The sequence below is a fragment of the Varroa jacobsoni genome, unplaced genomic scaffold (genome assembly GCF_002532875.2).
Source record: "Varroa jacobsoni isolate VJ856 unplaced genomic scaffold, vjacob_1.0 scaffold_1129, whole genome shotgun sequence".
In the NCBI taxonomy this organism is placed as follows: Eukaryota; Metazoa; Arthropoda; class Arachnida; order Mesostigmata; family Varroidae; genus Varroa; species Varroa jacobsoni.
The window spans coordinates 180,978-194,341 of NW_019214031.1; the positions used below are offsets into that span (position 1 = coordinate 180,978).

The 13,364-nt window shown below is 38.4% G+C and overlaps 1 long non-coding RNA gene across 4 annotated transcripts in view; it reads left to right on the forward strand.

Annotated features, from left to right (window-relative positions):
* Window positions 1-13,364, forward strand: part of LOC111266935 (uncharacterized) — a 92,816-nt gene that overhangs the window by 78,527 nt on the left and 925 nt on the right. The window lies entirely within an intron of this gene.

A 13,364-nucleotide genomic window follows, 5' to 3' on the forward strand; every position in this document is an offset into this window, starting at 1 on the left:
AACACCTGTGTCTGATCATGCTTGCGTTCAGATTGCGGTTTTGCCCACGAAAATCTACTGACAAAGCGATGAAACATGCAAACATGAAAAAGGTGCTTTTACCATAGAATTAAATCGAAGTTTAGCCGATGCATTTCCATGTTTAGAACGCGTCGTTTACTAATACGTTAATCGGGTCAATTTTTTGCGCACTAATACTCTCTTATTTCATATAATTAAAAAAGAAGCTTCTACGACAAACGTTTTGATGCGTATAGACGTATGTGAGATTCGATTTCTGTAAAGTATTTTACGTAAATGGTGTAATTTCATGTACTGGTGACTCGTAAGTAACGTAACGCACGAGTATTATAGCAAGGTGGCAAAAAATAAAGTGAATTTAAAGGAAGATAGGCGGTTTGAGTTCTCGAACTCAATCGTATGTTTGATTTGATCATAAGTCATCATCATGATGATCATAAGTGGTAGTAGATCTTATCTCTGATACAATTTCTTAGATTCCCTCGATTATCTTTTCCGTTTAGGTTTGCCTTGAACTATGGAAAAAAATAAAAGTCGGACACTGCGGTGCCGGACACTAGACGGCATTTTTCTATAGAAAAACGCAATACAAAGGACAGACATATACTGACGGACGGCACCATGTATCCTTTCCGCAACAACTTTCTGGTACTTTTTAGTAAGTGTGAAACTACTAGACGTTAAAATGCCCAACTCTCCAGTAGTTGAAAGAGATGGTAAAAATGAGCTTGGTTGTTGATCTGCATTTCTTGGATCTGGATTTGCCCTACAAACTACAATTAAGCGATTGTATCATTGTGGCCAGCCCCGTAGGGGTAAGTTGATCATTCTCAGACATGGGTTGGTTTGTATTTTGCATCGTTTTTTGTCCATACTGGATTAGGACAAATCATCCAGAATGAACGATGTGCTCGTGATGCGTTCATCTTCGTGATGTTGTTGCCACCGCTGGTGCGGTCGGCCTTCGAACGTACCCTAATCCCTAAAACCTTTTTGCTGCAATGATATCACTTGCGAATATCTAATTCGGTCCTTGACACGGTGGATAGTGCATCCGAGCGAATATGCCATTTGGGTTTTCAGAACGAAATAGGAACAGAAGTCTCTTTGTTTGAAGCACTCGCTAATGGTCAAAGCTCAAGTGTAAATGCTCAGAAGGGGGAGTGGCACCATCCATACGATTGCGGGGCGGCTTTAGCTTGGACATTTTATCAGAGCTTTTTTAATTAAAAAAAAAAAAAAAAAAAAAAAAAAACAATTCATCTAGTTCATTTTAACAAATAAAAGATTTTGAAAATAGGCTAATATATACCCGAACGATTACATATAGAAACGCATTAGATTCTAGTAAATACGGGATAGAGCTGGATTTAGATAGGTAACTAAATTGAAAACCTGAGCGTTATTGCTACTAACGTGACAGACTCGACAGAACTGTTTACCACTAGGGATCAGGCATTGACAAACTTCATGAGAGTTTAATAGTAATAACCCAACTATTTATGCGTCCCGTCATTGTTCAGAACGCCAATTTAATTCATGGCAAATTGCTTTATCTAACAATGCATACAGTGAACCACTGTACTTTGTTGTACGAGTAACGATTGTGATTGATCTGATTGAGCGCCGTTTATCGGTAGTTGATTATTCGTTTTAGCCCTCACGGGAGGAGCTTTACATATTTAATTGTTACTCATTTCTCCTGCCTATGTTGTTGCAGATGTGTTAGGTTCATCTTGCAGAACTCACCAGTAACGATTGCTTCGAGGATAATTCCACTTTGGTCCTTTTCTTTCTACCGTTCGCTAATGCATTGTCTTCACGCTGTCTGAAGTTTGTTCTCAGCCATCTGAATAACTTCCCTACTATAAGCGAATATAGACGCAAAAGGGAGGTATACATGTTCAAAGCCTGTGTGAACTTTTGCTCTCGTTTTAAAATTAGTGGCAATTAACGTCCACGGACTTTTGCGCAATACAGCCTGCGAAGATAGCACCTTTGTACAGAGCCTGTTACTTTAGCTATTATTGGAAGTGAACAGAAGTTTAGTTTCAATAGTAAGTAGACACGCTGAATATCGTTAAGGGTAATGAGGCTTACATTTTTGTAGTGGCATCACGAAGAACTCGTGCTCGTGCTCGTGCTCGTGCTTGTCGACAAGCACTTTGGGAAAATACGTTCCACCAATAGTCGCAAGGACAGCACTGTCTATGTAGAAATGCTTGAAGGCGCGAGAGCGGTTACATAGGGCGATAATAAACCGTATCGGAGAAATTACATTGCAAACGTTCGACTTTCCTACAGCTTGTATGGATATCGAACTAAAATAGAACTCGTAGGAGCATTCTTCGTTTGGCTATGAACGAGCTAAGTGAACAGCAAGGATTTTGTTGTGTCTTCAGAAAAGAAATGTCGTGATCTTTGCAGAAATGCTGCCGTTACGTGCTATGCTCTTCAGATTATTAGATATTTTGCGCTTATTGTTCTTCTCTGTCCGTATCTCTTATAACGTTTTATTAACTCAGACTGAATCTTTTTTCATTAATAACGACAACACTCTAGTAGATGCCTGTGATTCGACAATTTTCGATGCTCTCCGTTAATTTGTAACCGATGCTTAAGCGCATCGGAGCTTCACAATAATCCGCGTATCTTCTTTTCCATAAATATTGTCAGAAGTCACTCTAAATAGCGGTCGCTTGCTCCTTGTCCGTTGGGCTTTAAATGATATTATTAAAGAGACGGACCTTTCCCGTCAAATGTTCTAGTACAAGTTTTTTCTGATTTGTCTTTTTTCCCTTCATTTTTTTTTCATCAACTTTTCGATAACTTTAGATCTTAACCTTTACTTCGATATATACATATATATATAGTAGCGCTGAGAATTCTGCTTACGGCAGCAGATTTGTCATATGATAGATCTAATAGAATTGAACCCTAATGTGATGAACGAATTGAGCCCCCTCCAAAAAAAAGTTCGAAAAGTCAATCGTGCGTAATATTGAAGCGAAATCTATAGCTCTCGTATAATATCTCGATTTCCGACTCCGTCAGCCGAGATGTTTGTATAAGATTCCTTTACATAACGTTCTATTGCGATTGTAGTTAGAACTCGCATATTCCAGTCCTGTGAGATCCGACATTTTCGATTTAATTCACGCAATAATGAAATCACTACGACTAAATTCCGCGCGTTTTTTTTTTTGTATACAGAAATTTGACATGATATCTATATATTAGATAGATATTAACATTAAATCAAACGTGCAAACTTTTTACTTATTAGGCCTTGTATGTAATGCTTTTGGCCCTTCTATTCTTTCAATCATTTTTTCGAAACTTAGCTTTAAAATTCGTTTAAAGGACACTAATTCTGTCTCTATTCGAAACGTAAGTGTTGTATCAATGATTACATGATATCTATGCATGTACCGATATAAAACAGACATTCACTCCACATTGATTCGATCATGAGGTATTGATATGCTATTACTTGTGGTCCCCTCTACTCTGCATGCATATCACATTTGTTCTTAAGGCACACGATCGATTACGTACATAATACTTTACTTAGACGTTCCTAAGTTTCTTTATATATTTATTTAGTATCTTGGGTAAATCAAAACCCATTTGCAAACCATCAGGCACCCAAACAGTTTTTCCCTGAATAAATACAACGATAAATATTCATAGAAGGATCGATAGTAAATTTGAACGGAACATTGTTTCGACATATCTACACCTTTGATTTTTTGTTTGCCCCAAACATTTAGCGGTATGTGCCCTTCTCTGTAGCAGTCAGGCAAAGTAAAATTTTACTCCACGTACGTTTTATATTAATAGATCAATTTTTTTTAGTGGGGTGCCTACGAAGAAGATCGTAGCTCTTAAAGACTCTAATGCCACGCGACTTTTGGTACACATTATTTGCACGTAACGTCAGACATTACCCTTTAGGTGGTCCTCATCTTCATACCGTTTAGCGATGTTACTCTTCGGAATTATGTTGTCCCTAGCAGCATCGGTCCCACCATTAAGTTTTTTTTAGAACCAGATTACCTGTAATCTGCAAAAAGTGTTCTTCAAAGAATTACCTTTCAGGGTGAGGGTCTCAATGCTAAAGCGGACCAAAAAACTTACATAACCCTATCTCACAATATACTGTAAGGAACTGTCCCCACTACAATTATTCTTATTATATCATCATTTGTATCTAAAAACCTTCGAGGATAAATACCTCGAACCGAAATTCACCTTCTTTTTTTTACACTCATCTAGCCATGTTGAATTGAAAAATGACTGTGAATAGAATTGACTAACGGGATGCCAGACGACGTACGTATTTAGCGATCGGGCAAACGTTGCAATAAGTTCTGTGGAACTTCGCCATGTGGCCCGGGTTTTACACGATCATACTGTTATCAGCTTCGGTCTTAGCTGAGCTCTCATATGGTATCAATTTGATGCAAAAGCCATTTTTTATCATTTTCTCCCGGAAACGATAGCAATTCCACAGCGATATAATTGTGGTGCTACCAAAACGATGCAGGAGGTCACTAATCGCGTGCATTCAAGTTAGTAATACTATTTTAGAATATAAAAATGTCGGTTTCAATTTTGTCGTAAAGACGGCCAATATACATTTGTCAGTTCATTATAATTTACCCTATTATCTTACTATAACTACATTTTGGAGTTCAACAAGAGAGCTTCAACAACACATACGGAAATGTTCAGCAAATCTATTTACGGAACATATTCACATGAATAATTTCCGAGCCAAACGGCTTAAGTCTACATTCCGACAAGAGTTCTGAGTACCGTTCGGGTAGAAGAGTCTTAGTCTATTTCAACACATATAGCTCTTTCATTCGTTTAATGATCTGTTGGTTATATTTGTAAAGCCAATTTCCTCGATTTCAATCAAAGAGGGTTCAAACATTTTTACGAAGACCTTTAATTTAATATGTTCATTTTGTAGTAGAGTTTTTATATAACGCGTTCGCTGGTATTCACAGCCCAAGCGATCGTCCTATAAAGATTTGGCTTCTCTAGATTGGAGATTCTGAATTATTTTCCAAAGCTATCGAAAAAAGCTTAACATATTGAGAACTATATACCTAGGACCCATGCAGTGGTTGTAATGCCGTTATTGCTTTAGGCATGGATAAAAGTAACAAAAAAACCAATAACATATAGTACTTTTATAAGAGTATTAAAATACGTGAGGAGAAGCAATGTCTTTAGCTCCAAGTGTAAACAAGAGAACCAAGAAGCCCTGGGATGACACGAAATATTAGTTATAAATCACTCGGAACCGAATCATCTCAGATAATCACAAAGTTGTTGGTTCTATTCAGTTGACTGTATGGAGTCTTAGCTATATTTCTACGAGACCTGTTGCGTATAGCTTCCTTTTCGATTTTTGTTGGCCTGAGTTTGAAATTAGGACAGTTATTCTTGTAATATTAGCATTTTCAACCAAGATATTCCCGCTACGGATATTCTCTGACCACGGGCGTGCACATTATAAATAGATCACACCACCATTATGCCTATAGTTCTGAAAACAGTAAAAGGTGACTGAAATTAATAGGCGGTGCAGGAACTTGTTATAATAATAGCAGAAACGTGAAACTGAAAAGTAATTGAGCATCATAATTGGAATAGATCGTTGAATACGCATTATAGACCCAAACTCGTATGTTCTGCTCATTCGAAAAAAAAAAGAGTCTTGTAAATTTGTTTCGTAGCAGTCCCGCAAATACGCTCGACTACTTATCGTTCAGCTAAGATATAAAACAATTTTGCTAATATATTATGGATGGAGTGATATATCATAATCAATAATTCCTGTTAGGCAAATATTGCCTGGTAACCGTGCGGAAATAATACAGATATAGCTTACATTGCCATGAAAAAAGGGATTAAGGTAAATAAAATTAAGGACCTTCAGTTTTATCACAGCTTCGAGCAGCCTCCCTGATAAACAGGATCACAATTTGTTAAAGCCACATATATAGAAATGATATCTTTTTTTTTTCTTTATTCCTGGATTTTTAGAAAAATATTCAGCAACATCCGCTTGAGTTACGCATGAGTCGTGCTACCACGATTGTTTGTTTATCGCTTAAACTTCTCGGTTACGAGGACGGACAACCAGCGTACTATCATTTTTAAATCGTAAGCCAAATCAGTAATGCCTTACAATTCTTGTATAACTAAAATGATTATCTAATATGTACCCGCCCAAACTGTACGTTCCCAATTCATAATGATTTTCGGCCGGGCTGTAAGTGCTCTATTCGGGCTACAAGATGCAATTTTCCCTACCGCACGTAACTACATAGGCATTAAACCTAGACCACAACGTGTTCCTAGGATTAGTAGGCAAATATGTTACCCACTAAGCTATCGTAGGAACAGGCAGTAGCGTAACAACAAAGACATAGTACTCTTGAACACCTGAGCACTAGCACGAATAGGGCACGTTGCCGATGTTTCACTTAGCGCGATAATACCATATATTAGTGTAGCTAAATGGGAACACCTAAGAATAAAATGCTTGTAAATTCATTGTGATATATAGCGAAGATATACAGCTCAGCAATGATTCTCAAAATATTATAAACGTGAATTTATTTCCATAACAAGGACGTGATCACCACCGAAGGACAGGGTTTTGTCCGCCATAGAGTTATCTAGCTCTTTTTGATTGCGACCACACAGATAATACACATACGCTGTATTTGTTATTGACAGTTCGATTAAAGCGACAACTCGAAAAAGCAGAAGCCAATGAAACGTACGAAGGAAGCGGCAAAATTCGGACAGTATGTAGTTTCGCCATTTACAATTGTGCCATTGTCGGCCGCGTATTAGCCAATTGTTTTCATCCGATTTGATTTACATGCATTTATAATGTAGTGTAATAGGTGCAATGATCTTCCGTAGAAGGCTAAGTTAGCGGGATCATTTTGAGACGTTACTATGCTTATGAAGCGTTTTCGAAATACTTCCAAGTTCAATCTGATCCATGGTGGATGGCAGGCTAGATAGTTGTTGTGAATGTACTTCATGAATAAAACAGCGGAACTTCTTTGGATCGCCCTTCGATCGCGATTGGATGTTTACGGCAATCATATCGGCGAAAGGGTATTCAACAATGGAATTAGTTGTAGGGATCGATTCCCCGTACGAGTATTATGAGTTCTACATTTGTTTCCCGCGAGGTATCGCCTCAGACTCTAAATATATGTACGCTATTCACAATTTTCGGTTTTATTGACTGTCTGATCTTGAACGTTCTGAACGGCTATGATCACTGGACGTGACCTACGCTTGTTCAAATACGCGGCGGGGAGGCAACTTCCTGTACTGCAAAACATGGACGTGTTATTTCAGATTCGTAAGAATTCGTGCTGCCACCGTAATTTATGGTCGGCGGCGTTTTTGGCGATAACGCCAATGGGGTAGCGACATTTTTGCCATTTAGTGTGGGCATACATATTGGCATATGTATTCATCGACTTCCAAAGGTCGTCACCTGGCAGCGGTGTCGTGACATTTTGGAGGTTCTTTCCTCCAATGATCAAGACTTCCCCAGCGTAATCATGTAGGCAGAGGCGATTAACAACTGTAAGCAACAACGGCTCACCGTGAATGAATCCGTGAAGTTCCGGATAAACACGATTCTAGAAAACAGGCTCATTACAATAATTTGCTAATTATAAAAAATCATTATAAAATGACCTTACAGTTACTGAACAAATTAGCGTGTTAGTGATTTCATTTTTGTAGAGCAACGGATTAGATGTTTTCAATCCACAAGGTCTGAAACATAAATTTAGGACATATTATTATGACCGGTCTTGTATATTATTATGGCGAAATGCACTATATAAGACTTAGTTAATGAAGAATTTAAGCCCTTCAGGAAACTGTCCAGTCTAGGAGCTACTGATTTCAACATTAAATATATCATACCTTTTTTTTTTTTTTTTTAGCTGGCTGTCAGCAGTCCCTTCTTGTTTTGCGGCTACTGCGGACAATAGAAAAGAACCAAGCAGAGGAAGCGATTATGACGAAATTTCCTATTAGTCCGATACATCGATGCATGTCTATATCCGGATTCATACTTAAAGCAATATATATTGTAGATCACAGATGGTCCACATAAAGCTATCGGAAAACTTTTGAATCGCTAACAGCAGCGTGTAAGAGATAGACAAGCAGCGGTATAACTCGTTCGTTCGTTGTTTTACTACAGTGCTTCTCTCGGCTCGAACACTGGTAGCTCTGTTTGTGATAACCTAATATCATTTCGAAGTTCTACCAATTTTACTATTAAACCAAAACGATTAAAGCAGAACCAGAATCACTATTATTATAGAAATTAAAATTAAGCTTAAAATAAAAATTAGTGCACATAGTAACTAACCTGTATAATGACGGGGAGCAGAATTTGCATTTTACCTGTTTTGCCTTTAAATTAATAGATGTAATTTATCGATACCAAAGCTGACCTAAGGCAACGTTCGGGTACAGACATTCTGGCAGTGTTATGCTGTACTAACCTATTAGCCTAAATGGGGCGAATTTAATGGTCCTGGCTGCGGTTAAGCATTGTTCCAGAAACCCAGTACCTTGCAAAAGTCAATTTATTGTTTACTATCTATCTTCCGGTTGATAATTTTCGATTTTGTTCACGGTTGCGCATCACACAACACAGTGACTCAATTATTCTTATTAAAGTAACGCGTTTCAGATGTTTTACCCCGTCCTCTGCGACAAATATCTCTTTCCCAATTCAATTACCTTAAAATGGTGGTATATTGTACCCATTAATCCGTTGTTATTTACTGAAACTGACATGTCGCTTTCCGCATACTTGCATTGCTGTATCCGGTCAGAATAAAGGCCACCAATGGGCAAAACGACGAACACAGCAAGGCCCATGGCAACCTTTTATGGCAGACCTATTTTTCTTTGATTGCGCGTTGTTCAAGATCGTACAATTAATATAAGTACATGTTCTGCCATAAAAAAAGAGATCTCTATTAAACGGAGTAAGGCTCGTCCGACCGAACCTCAACAACACATACAAAGACTAAACTAAAGCTACATGTGCTTTTTCGCATAAACTAACTGGCTATAATTTGTCGTGTGATTTGTTGATTTACTTACGGACGGATTTGTGATTAATTACGAATTAACCAACACAGGCAAGCCCTCATAGCGTCACTACGGACACACCGGTAAGAAATAACCGGCCACACCGCGTTTTTGCCCACTGCATTTTATATCAGGACATGCTAACATGAGGCAACCCCTTATAGCTAACTATTCGGCTCCCCGTCGTAACGTTTAAAATGTACCGGGACACCGAAAAAATGGTCACATAACGTCGTCTCATTCGAAATAAACTTAAAGCAACAACTCTATACAGATCACCTACTCAACTTCATTTTCAGCTACGCATATAGAAAGAAACAAATGTAGCTAGATACAGAGTGCCCAACCGTTTAATCGTGATTTGTTTTAATTACAAGTTTTGTGTTGAAGGAGGAAGGACATAGTACCGTTTTCATAATAGTAGTTCGACGTTCAAAGAATCGGCCATGCATTCAAGCATTTATGTAGTAGATGGTCGTTCGACGAAGCCCGTATTCTTTTAGATTGCAAACAAATAGGATTATTCTATTTTAAATTCAGTATTTCGAAGATAATAAAGTTCATTTGACCTTGTCACGATCTAGGTGCTTGCAAATATTCGAGCGACGGCCACCTAGTAGTCGAAGGGCTTGGTATCAAAGCCTAACGAAAAAAAAAATTCAAAACATACGATAAAATTTTATTTTATTTATTTCAGTTTTATATCAGTTTATTATCAACATCTTAAAAATTAACGGTAGAATACAGTTATAGGCATTACTCGAGTGAGTAAATTAATGCTACATTGAAGGCAAAATAGCGGATAAGGTTCGCGATATGAATCATAGCATTACGTGATAAGGAGAACTTATCGTACAACTGCGATTTTCCCATTTGCTATGAAGGGATGATAGTCTTAGAGGAATTCGGTCACAGTTGTTGTCTGCAAGCAGCTGTGCAATCGTATATTCAGTCGATTCTTCATTATTACTAACTTTGTATAAAAAAAAGAAAACGATGAGGTCGATAAAAAGTATATTAATCAGTAACTTATGCAATTATTAAGGACGCTCGCTGGTCAGCTTGGCGAGAACCGCCAAGTTCAAAATGTAGCCATGGTAAAGCGAGTACTGTTAACAACTGATAGAAAAACAAACTATGATAAAATAATAGCTGAATCATCTACTTGATCAAAGTGAACGTTGTCTCAAGTGACCCATTCGGAAAACGTGTTTGGCCAATGCCGAAACGCCCGAAATGATTGGGTCTGCGAACTTGCTTCTAACTTGAATCCCAACATAACAATGAGAAGTACAAAGCAACTGGCTATAAAAATACAAAAACAATACTGGAATTTGAATTTGCTTAATTTAAAATTGCCACTATTGGAGAGCTGGCTGAGAGCTCTGATAGTGAGGCACATATAACTGTAATTAATGAAAAAAACTAAAGTTACAGAACAGAATTATAATTAATCTGTGATTGGCATCTCACGCAACGAGCGAACACTTCATTCAGCTGGAACCCTTCGGCCAGCTAAATGATTTAGAACGATAAAGCCGATAAGGCGCGTAAAGACCAAAGGCCGCCGAGTCAAACAAATGCTTGCCAGACTCGAACCGTAACCAGTACTGAATGATTTAATGCACCGGCAGCTTCACTTATCCGCGAAAAAAATTGTCTCTGATATATCGAAACGAATGGATTTATAGCGGACGCTTTAGTAAATTTACGTGTTTTTAAACCTGAAACCTTTCAACTCAAGATCAGAAAAATATACTCCAGCATTTCTATGTGAATCAACAGCCACCATTTCCACACCTTTCGTTCACCGCACGTTCGATGTACTGCACGATAAACTGATCCTTCTGTAGATAGAAAAATAGAGGCTTCCATTGTTAGACTTCAGGCGCAGTAGAGGCCCACGCCATTACTGGGGGTAGCGCATGAATTGACGATGAAATCATAGAATTTATTGCATCTCATCATGATTTATAATTATCAGTTCCTGAGCCTTGAATGAAAGTCTAATAACGATAATTGAGTGCGGTAAAATCCCGAAAAGATTCATAGCTTGTGAAAATTTCAAACACATTTAGTCGTCGGTAAATACTGATTTTATTGCCGGCGCATTATCAGCACCCGCTTACTGACTATGTCGTACTCGATTTTAGCGCGTAACTATGATCAGTGTCGAAGAGTAGAAAGGAAACAGTATCGCTGAAGGTGGGTCAATAATATTATATATATATATATATATATATATATATATATATATATACATAGACAAAACTGTACAGGCTTACCTAATTACGCAAGCACAACGTATTTTATCAACGGATCATAGCCGATAGAGCTAGAATGTTGGTAAGTGGCGGCGAACGACCACCGTTCACATACAGTCATACAGAAACTCGATTATTTCTTAGTTATCAGAATTCGTTACCCTTAGCCTTAAGGTGGCTGGAAAACGGTTCTAGTAGAACCGAAAGTATATTTCAAGGTTGTCGAAAAAACCTCGGAGAAATAATGTACCTACATGCCTCGAAGCGTGGGTCCCGTAAAGACTGGATGCTCGATTGTATCATGGCTCATCGAAGTACAAGAAAGTGGTGGAGTCAAACGGCTGAGACGATCCCTCGATCGGTCCTTGAGAATGGCTGGCTCACCCCAGGTCTCAGCACACAGCTATATGAGCTGATCGCGAACGGCAGAGTTAGTGTTCAACCGCGTTCTCACAGGGAAAAAAAATACACATATAATATATATAATTTGCAGAAGTGTGTCGACGAAAAAATATATGGAACATAAAGATGCTGATCTCAGTTCACCCTGTCGATATAAATTAATCTGCTTCCGGCATGAAAATCACGAAAGATTCTGCATTAAGTGGAACTGTCATGGAATCCATTCGTCTACGTTCTATTCAGTTACGGTCCGACTGACAGCGTCAAACTGGCAACGCATATAGTTTTCCGTCCTCTCTAACGATAACGAACACCTGGGTCGGATCACGTAGTCAAGGTATTTTGGCTGGTTGGCCTCCGTGCTCGACATTGCAGTTCCTTAGCACTTAATTAACCGCTCGTTCCGAAACACTATTTAGAGGCACGCAGAACACCCGGTGTGTATGAAATTCGCATTGCATCATGGTCACCACCATGATACTTGCATTTATGATTCTTTAGATTGTACACATAGGAAAACGTATTTAGTTAAAATATAGGCAATGACCATATTCCCACTTACCGCAGAATGTAGCATTGCGCTTAAAATCTAGCAAGCGAGTATTCCGCGGCCAGTTTGTTTTATGCCGCTTAGCCGGAACTGTTCACGTCTGGTACTAAAAGACTTGTTTGTAAATATTAATTTGCCATCTATTGGAAGAAGTGATGATGCTCCGTTAGCGCCACATCTGGACAAATATGCTGAGCGGAAAAGCACTAAAGCTTTTCCAGGGCGGCTCTAATGAACTTTACCACATATTTACTTGGAGAAGGACGACTTAATGTTTTCCTCTGGACCTGTTCTGTTGACTAGCCTCTTTCAATCCTTATTATTTATGTTGTTTATCCAGTGTAAATGACTTTCGAGTTTTAACGAATGCAAATTATTCAGAATGGAGATCTGGCTTAACACTGCACTTGAGGGTTTTTCTCCAAACTGTTCAATATTTTCTTGGCTTCGTATTGATATTGTGGAAGCACTTTCGATTGGAAGGAACGTATCATTATCGATAGCTACTGTTTGGGGCTAGGTTAGGTGCTAGCAGACTTCTTGACGACGGTATCTTTTGGGAAGTGCCTTTAGGCCTTTTCCATCGAGCTCTGATGCCCAATTGGGGCAGGATACATTTGTTAGTTACAATTCTGAGCAGTACTCTCAGGCATGGAATTTACGCCGTACATAGCACAAATATGTTGAATTGTGTCGACGGCATTCTGATCTCGTCAGAAGGCGAACTAGAGTAAAGAATATTGCAAGAAAACACATTGAAAAGCTAAAATTGTTGCAGCAAATGAAAGAAACTATATTTGGGAAATAGCCTTGCTGTACGTAATGCAAGCTGAGCGCAAGCCCAAAACAGGATCGGTATTATAGATGTGTATTCAGCTAATGGTCTTTCAACTATTAGATACACTAGAGAAACGAATCGTATTTTCTATATGTTAGTGTAAGACAGATATATA